Source organism: Chrysochloris asiatica, unplaced genomic scaffold, assembly GCF_000296735.1.
Source record: "Chrysochloris asiatica unplaced genomic scaffold, ChrAsi1.0 scaffold00548, whole genome shotgun sequence".
Classification (NCBI taxonomy): domain Eukaryota; kingdom Metazoa; phylum Chordata; class Mammalia; order Afrosoricida; family Chrysochloridae; genus Chrysochloris; species Chrysochloris asiatica.
The window spans coordinates 37,359-44,268 of NW_006409066.1; the positions used below are offsets into that span (position 1 = coordinate 37,359).

The 6,910-nt window shown below is 39.2% G+C and overlaps 1 pseudogene; it reads left to right on the forward strand.

Annotated features, from left to right (window-relative positions):
• The first annotated feature begins 4,949 nt into the window (after positions 1-4,949).
• On the forward strand, positions 4,950-5,654 carry LOC102832115 (annotated as a pseudogene).
• The last annotated feature ends 1,256 nt before the right edge of the window (positions 5,655-6,910 follow it).

The window sequence follows — 6,910 nt, forward strand, 5'->3', positions numbered from 1 at the left end:
TTTGCTGTTGGGCTTAAGTGTAACAGCAATTGTGAGGATGGCACAGGACCAGACAGTGTTTCGTTCTGTTGTGCACAGAGTCACTATGAGTGACCAGGTCAACAGCACCAACAACATCAACTGTTAGTATATCATTTAGCTAGTCACTGATGTTTTTGTGTATTATAATATACTGTAATTCATTTAGTTTGATTTTTAGCAATTACTTTATTTCAGTTAATAGTTTAGTTATGAACTGGATCTTTACAGAGAGTCAGAACTAGTATTCCTAATCAAAGATTAAATAAGAAATGGTAACAAAGAACATCCATCCATCTCATTTTGTTGTTTTCCAGAAAAAAACCCATGTCTTCTCCAACAAACATAATGCTGATTCATGTCTATATATGAAATTTATCATATTTTTAAAAACACTCTTAATTTTTCCAGAGTTTTCAGCTATAAGGAGATGATCATTTTATCTAGCTGCCTTATCAAGATCTTATTATATTAATATTTTTTAGTGTAAAATAGATTAATGGATTTACTTAGACATTATAGTTAATCCTTTTGATATGCTGTACTTAGTTTGCAGATATTTTATTTAGGGCATTTTTATCTAAGTTTATAGATGAAACTGTCCTAAAACATTGTTTAAATTGTCTTTGTTAAGTTTACGCTTCAAATCCTCTTTGTCTCAAAAAGTGAGTTTAATAAGAATATAGTAGTAGTAATAGCCAACATCTACTGGTTTGCAATTAACATCTGAATAAAATGCTGTTGAGCATAGTGGCTCCACACAATAAGCACTGGACTGAACCACAAGGTCTGTGGTTTGAGCCCACCAGCTACTCCTCTGGAGACAGATGAGTTGTTCTGCTCCTGTGAAGATTGAAAACCTCAGAAACACTATGCAGGGTCAAGAGGAGGTAGAACCAACTTGATGGCACTTAACAAGAGCAGCTGGGTGTTTAGTATGTACAGTGCATTGCTTGAAGTATATTATTTGTGTTTTTAAAATTCAATTCTTACAATTCTGTTCAGCAGATATTATTGCTATACTCATTATATTAACATACCATCATTTTCTGTAATTTAAAATTGCTTATTCTGAATAAATTATTGTTTCTTAGAAAGTACTATCTAATAACTTTATGTTTCTAATAATACTAAATTCATTTTCCAATATTTTTGCATCTTTGATGGGATATTTTATATATTTGTAAGTAGCCATCATTTTTATTTGATGACAAAATGTATTATCATAGAATTTAACATAGCATTCAACTTAAATGTTCATTTTTTTTCCTTTTTAGTAGCTATTAGGTATATGTTTTTGTTGTTGTTAAGTGTATAGCTACTAAAAAAAGAAATAAACATTTAAGTTGAATGCTATGTTAAATTCTACAATAATACTTTTTTTCTTTTTTAGTAGTTATTCAATGTATGGAGTCCTGGTGTGGTGCTGCAGGATAATGCACTGGGCCATAAGGTCAGGTTGAACCACAAGGTTGGTGGTTCAAATCCACCAGCCACTCCTCAAAAACCCAGTACAGGGTTTCTATGAGTTAGAACCGACTCGACAGCACTTAACAACAACATTAGATATATAGCTCAAGTGTAACAATAATTGTGAGGATGGCACAGAACCAGGTTGTGTTCCGTTCTGTTGTGCATAGGGTTGCTATGAATCAGAACAGACTTAATAGCACCTAACAACAATAATTAGATGTAGTTTTCAAATTCTGGCTTAATTTTTTTTTTCCTCAAAGAATACTATATACCGCAACTCATTTAGTTTGATTTTTAGCAATTACTTTATTTCAGTTAATAGTTTAGTTATGAAATGGATCTTTCAGAAAGCTATCAGTAGTATTTCTAACCAAAGATTAAATTTTTCTTTCAAAGAATCACTATCAACTTCCTACTTAACCTACTTATTTTTTCATAAGATTATCATTTTATATCTGTATTTTACCAAAACTTTCAATTTGCTGTTTCCCCTTCTAAATTCTTTAAGCAGCGATCATTTGGGCCTAGTGGTTGGGGAAAGTGAACCATGAGGTTCCCAAAGTCAAAAACATATATAAGCCTGATTTCTAAATTATTAGGTGCTACGAATGTGCTTTTAAATAAGTGAATTTCAACTGATAAAATTAGTGGATTAGATAAAAGTACTAAGAAAATAATAATACAGATAATAAGATAAATATGATTGACACTTGGAAAACATTAGATTGATAATGGAGTAAAGTCTTACTCAGGTTCACAGTCAGAAAGGGGAACATTAGGAACAATTATTGATTTTTCAACAATAATCTGGTTCTATAGTCTAAGCACAGTTCCAGAAACTGGGAATATAGTCAGATGTGAAAACAAAGTTCTTGTTCTCACGAGTTTATATTCTAGAGAAACAGAACTATAAAGAAATAAAAATAAGGAAAAGGCAGGAAAGGAAGTACTCCTTCAGAAAATTGTTGGGGTGGGGTTTCTGAACAGAGAGGACATCTGAGCAGAAATCCAAAGGGAGTGAATGATTGAGCAAAGAGAATTTGAGGGAGAGGATGGAACAAGTGCACAGGTTCTAAGGTGGGAATGTGCTGGCCAACTGGAAGTGAAGGGGAAGTAGGAGATGAGGTTTTAAAGACGGCAAAAGTCTGGATCATATATTCCTTGCAGGATTTGGGGGTTTATTTTTATTTATATGGAGGATTTTGAACAGAAAAGTAGCATGATATGACTTAACATTTTTTAATGCTTATTTGGCTCTTATATGGGACAAGACTGCTGGGGACTTAGGGGCAAGGGTGGAAACAGGAAGCCCAGTTAAAAGATTGTTGCAATAATTTGGACAGAATACTGGTTCCTGTGCCCAGAAGGCAGCAGGAGACTTAGGGATAAGTGGTCTGATTCTGGATAGATTTCAGATGACACAGTGTGGTACTATAGAATAATCACTGCACTGATAACTACAAGGTCAATGGTTCAAACCTACCAGCTGCTCCTAAGAAACCCTACACGGGGTCGCTATGAGTCAGAATTGACTGGAGGGCACTTAACAATATCTGTTTACATATCTGCTAAGTAAAGAGAAATCACATCTACTTAATATAGGTTGTTAGAGCATTACATTAGATAAATAGGTTGTTAGAGCATTAAAGTAGGTACTGAATGAGCGAGTAAGTATTCTAAGAGCTGTTTCTTTCATATGTGAAGATTTTTCATTTAACAAGAAGTTTCTTGGGGATTAAAACAATGTCCTTTGTTTTCTTCCTCCCATATGACCCAGCAAAGAACTCTTGTCCTTTTAGGATTCGGCAATCATATGGTTGCTCTTTGTGTAGATTCTTGTCTTAGGATCATCAAATACAAGGGGGCTTCAAGACATTTGTGGGAAAATGCCATCATCTTTCAATTCCCTTTTCCCACAACCTTTTTGAAGTCCCTTAGTACTGGAATATTTTAAAAATGTAATCAGTAAAAACTACTTTGAAAAGAGCCATTTATCTTCCATACTAATGAATTGCTCTCAGCATAATCCCAGAACTCAACTGGGACCTGCTGTAGAATTGAAACCTCTAGCTCTACTCTACCCTGCTCACATTTACTCCAAGCCAGGTCTAAACCAGCAAAACAATGCTATGACTAAATCAAGCCCCCAAGACGGTTTTCCCTTTTCATCCTCACCCAGAACCTCACTCCCATAGCTTTCCTGGACTGATTTCCCATTCCCAATCAGCAAGCCAACACCAGTCCTTTCTCTTCTTCCTCTTTATAAATTCACATTCCCACTGGATCCAAATCCCAACCAATTACTTGTGAAGCGCTACAAATAAGTTATAGTTTATCTAATGAAACTTGTGTCTGTGTGGCTCTGTTGCTGTCTACATTACTTTGGGTAGTGGTGTTTCATCTGTTATTTCTCTTTACTACCTGCAGAGGGCAGCTCTCACTCTTCCCTGATCAAGCTCCAGAGGCAAGTCCTTCCTAGGTAAGTTGACACAAGGGCTGACTGATCTGTTCTAGTCAGCAGCAGGCTCTCTGGTCAGGTTTGCCCTGACCTAGTCCATCCCACATCATCACCCGAATCAAGGTGTCCCAGAGTCAGTGACAAGTGGCAGCAGGAGCACCTTATGCCCTGGGCTCCATGTGGGTAGAAGGTATGTGGAGTATAAATAAGACCCTCTAGCCCTCCATGTGTAGCATGGTGATCCAGAATTTTGTATCGAAAGGACTTACAGATGGTAATCTTATTGGGAGTGGGTGGAAACAACACCATTTCTACAGCTCTTTTACCTAATACTGAGACAGTATCCATTGATCATATAAAAAAACTGGTGTGGCACTGTAAGATAAGCACTGGACTGCTAATTTCAAGGCCAGCAGTTCAAACCCACCAACTGCTCCTTGGAAACCCTATACAGGGTTGCTATGAGTCAGAACTGATTTAACAACAATAAAATATTCTAAAATATTAGGGAGCATGTTGGTTAAGTAGATTAAGCACTGGACTGTGAACCACAGGGTTAGCGGTTCAAGCTCATCAGCCACTTGGCAGGAGAAAGACGGCAGTTTTTGCTTCCACATGATTTCCAGTCTTGGAAACCCTATATAGGGTTGCTATGAGTCAAACCAATTTGACGGCACTTAACAACAATAATAAGACATTCTTAGCAACTCCCTCTACTTGTCACCAATGAGCCATGGCCACAATATCACAAACGTTCTCCTTTGAGAACTTGTACTGTAGATGGGGCTTTGTAGGTTCCAAATCTGTGAGTGGTAAACTAGTTAGACCCTGATGTTGGGCTTTATTGTAACCACAGCAGTTATTAGCTGAGGCTTTTCCTATCATAGACTGAAATCTAGAAATCGAGATACGACCAGATGTGAGTGGAGGGCAGCCTGGAAACCTGCACCCACTCTACTGTCTGTGACTGCTCTGGATCTCCCAGCAGGACTAGTCCACCATGGACTGCAGAAACCACACGAGTGTCTCTGAGTTTATCCTTGGAAAACTCTTCAGTGGGCCGGAGAGGCAGGAGCTGGTCTTCGGGCTCTTCTTTGTTGTGTACCTGGTTTTAACAGCAGGAAACCTGTTCATTATCCTGGCCATTGGTTTAGACTCTCATCTTCACACAGCCATCTACTTCTTCCTCAGCAACCTCTCCCTGGTGGATTTCTGCTTCATCTCTGCCACAGTCCCCAAGATGCTCATGAACATCTGGATGCAGTCTCAGTCCATTTTCTATGGTGGCTGCCTAGCCCAGATCTACTTCTGCATTTTGCTTGCCAACATGGACAACTGCCTCCTGACTGCAATGGCTTATGACCGCTATGTGGCCATCTGCCACCCCTGCACTACCGCACCATGATGAGCCTACAAACCTGGGGAGCTCCTGGCTCATTGCCAACTTCCTCTCCCTTTTACACACCCGCCTCATGGCTCGACTAGATTTCTGTGGCACAAATGGCATGTCTTACTTCTTGAGTGACCTTATTCCCCTGCTTCAGTTATCATGTACCAACACCCAACTCAATCAGCTCATGATTCTGCTAGTGAGGGCCTGATCACCCTCATCCCCTTCCTTGGCATTTCTGTCTCCTATATCCGCATTGTGTCTGCCTTTTCCACCTGTGGTTCCCACTTCACTGGAAGTCATTCTCTTTTATGATACCATTACAGGTCTCTACTTGAGTCCCTCATCTTCTCACTCAGCTGAGAAGGCTTCACTGGCTAGACTGATGTACATGGTAATGACGCCCATGCGCCCATGCTGCATCCCTTACTCTACTGCCTGAAAAACACGGACATGACGGGAGCTCTAAGGAAGGTGTTCAGTCTGAAGACTTTATCTTGCAGGCTGTGACATAGAAGTTTCTCCTGAGGGTCATTGTGCATGGAGGGCAGTGAACCACCAGGACACACTCCACATTCAAAGGGTAGGGTAAGCACAGACCATGCTGTTCTAGACTGTAAGCATAACCAGTAAGTCCCTCATTTCTAAAGTTAAAGGAATTTTTGCAAGTCTGAAACTTCTTGGTCACTGCACAAAATACTGTGGAGTAGAATGAACTCTCCCCCAGAGACATATCGTTGTTGCTAAGTGCCGTCAAGTAGACTCTGACTCATAGTGAACCAATGCACAATAGAATGAGACACTGGCCTGTCCCGAACCATCCTCATAATTGTTGCTATGCTTGAGCCCGTTGTTGCAACCATGGTGTCAATGCATCTCATGAAGGTTCCTCTTCTTTTTTGCTAACCCTCCTCTTTACCAAGCTTGATGTCCTTTTCCAGGGACTGGTTCATCTTTATTTCTAAGGATTATTCTAGCTGTATCTCATCCAACTGTATCATCATTTGTTCCTCTAGCAATTCATAGTATATTCACAACACCATAATTCAAAGGCACCAATTCTTAGTCTTCCTGATTCATTATCCAGCTTTCACAAGCATATGAAACAATTGAAAATACCATGATTTGGGTCAGGCACACCTTAGTCTTCAAAGTGATATCTTTGCTTTTTAACACTTTAAAGAGATCTTTAGCAGCAGATTTGCCTAATGCAATATGTCATTCTAAAAACACAGAATCACATAAACAGATGAAAATTAGTTTTGTCTACAGTTCTTTTGAAGGAGCTCTGGTAGCGTAGTGGTTACGAATCGGGCTGCGAACCTTAAGGTCAGCGGTTCAAAACTACCAGCTGCTCCGCGGGAGAAAGATGAGGCTTTATACTCTCGTAAAGATTTACACCCTCGGAAACCCTATACAGGGTCGCTATGGGTCGGAACCGACTCGATGGCACATAACAACAACAACAGTTCTTTTTAAAGGGTTGGAAAGACTATATATTACATGTGAAAAAGGTAAACTCATAAGAGCCTGTGGCCTGTGCTTTTAACCTATGTATAGATGTCCTATAA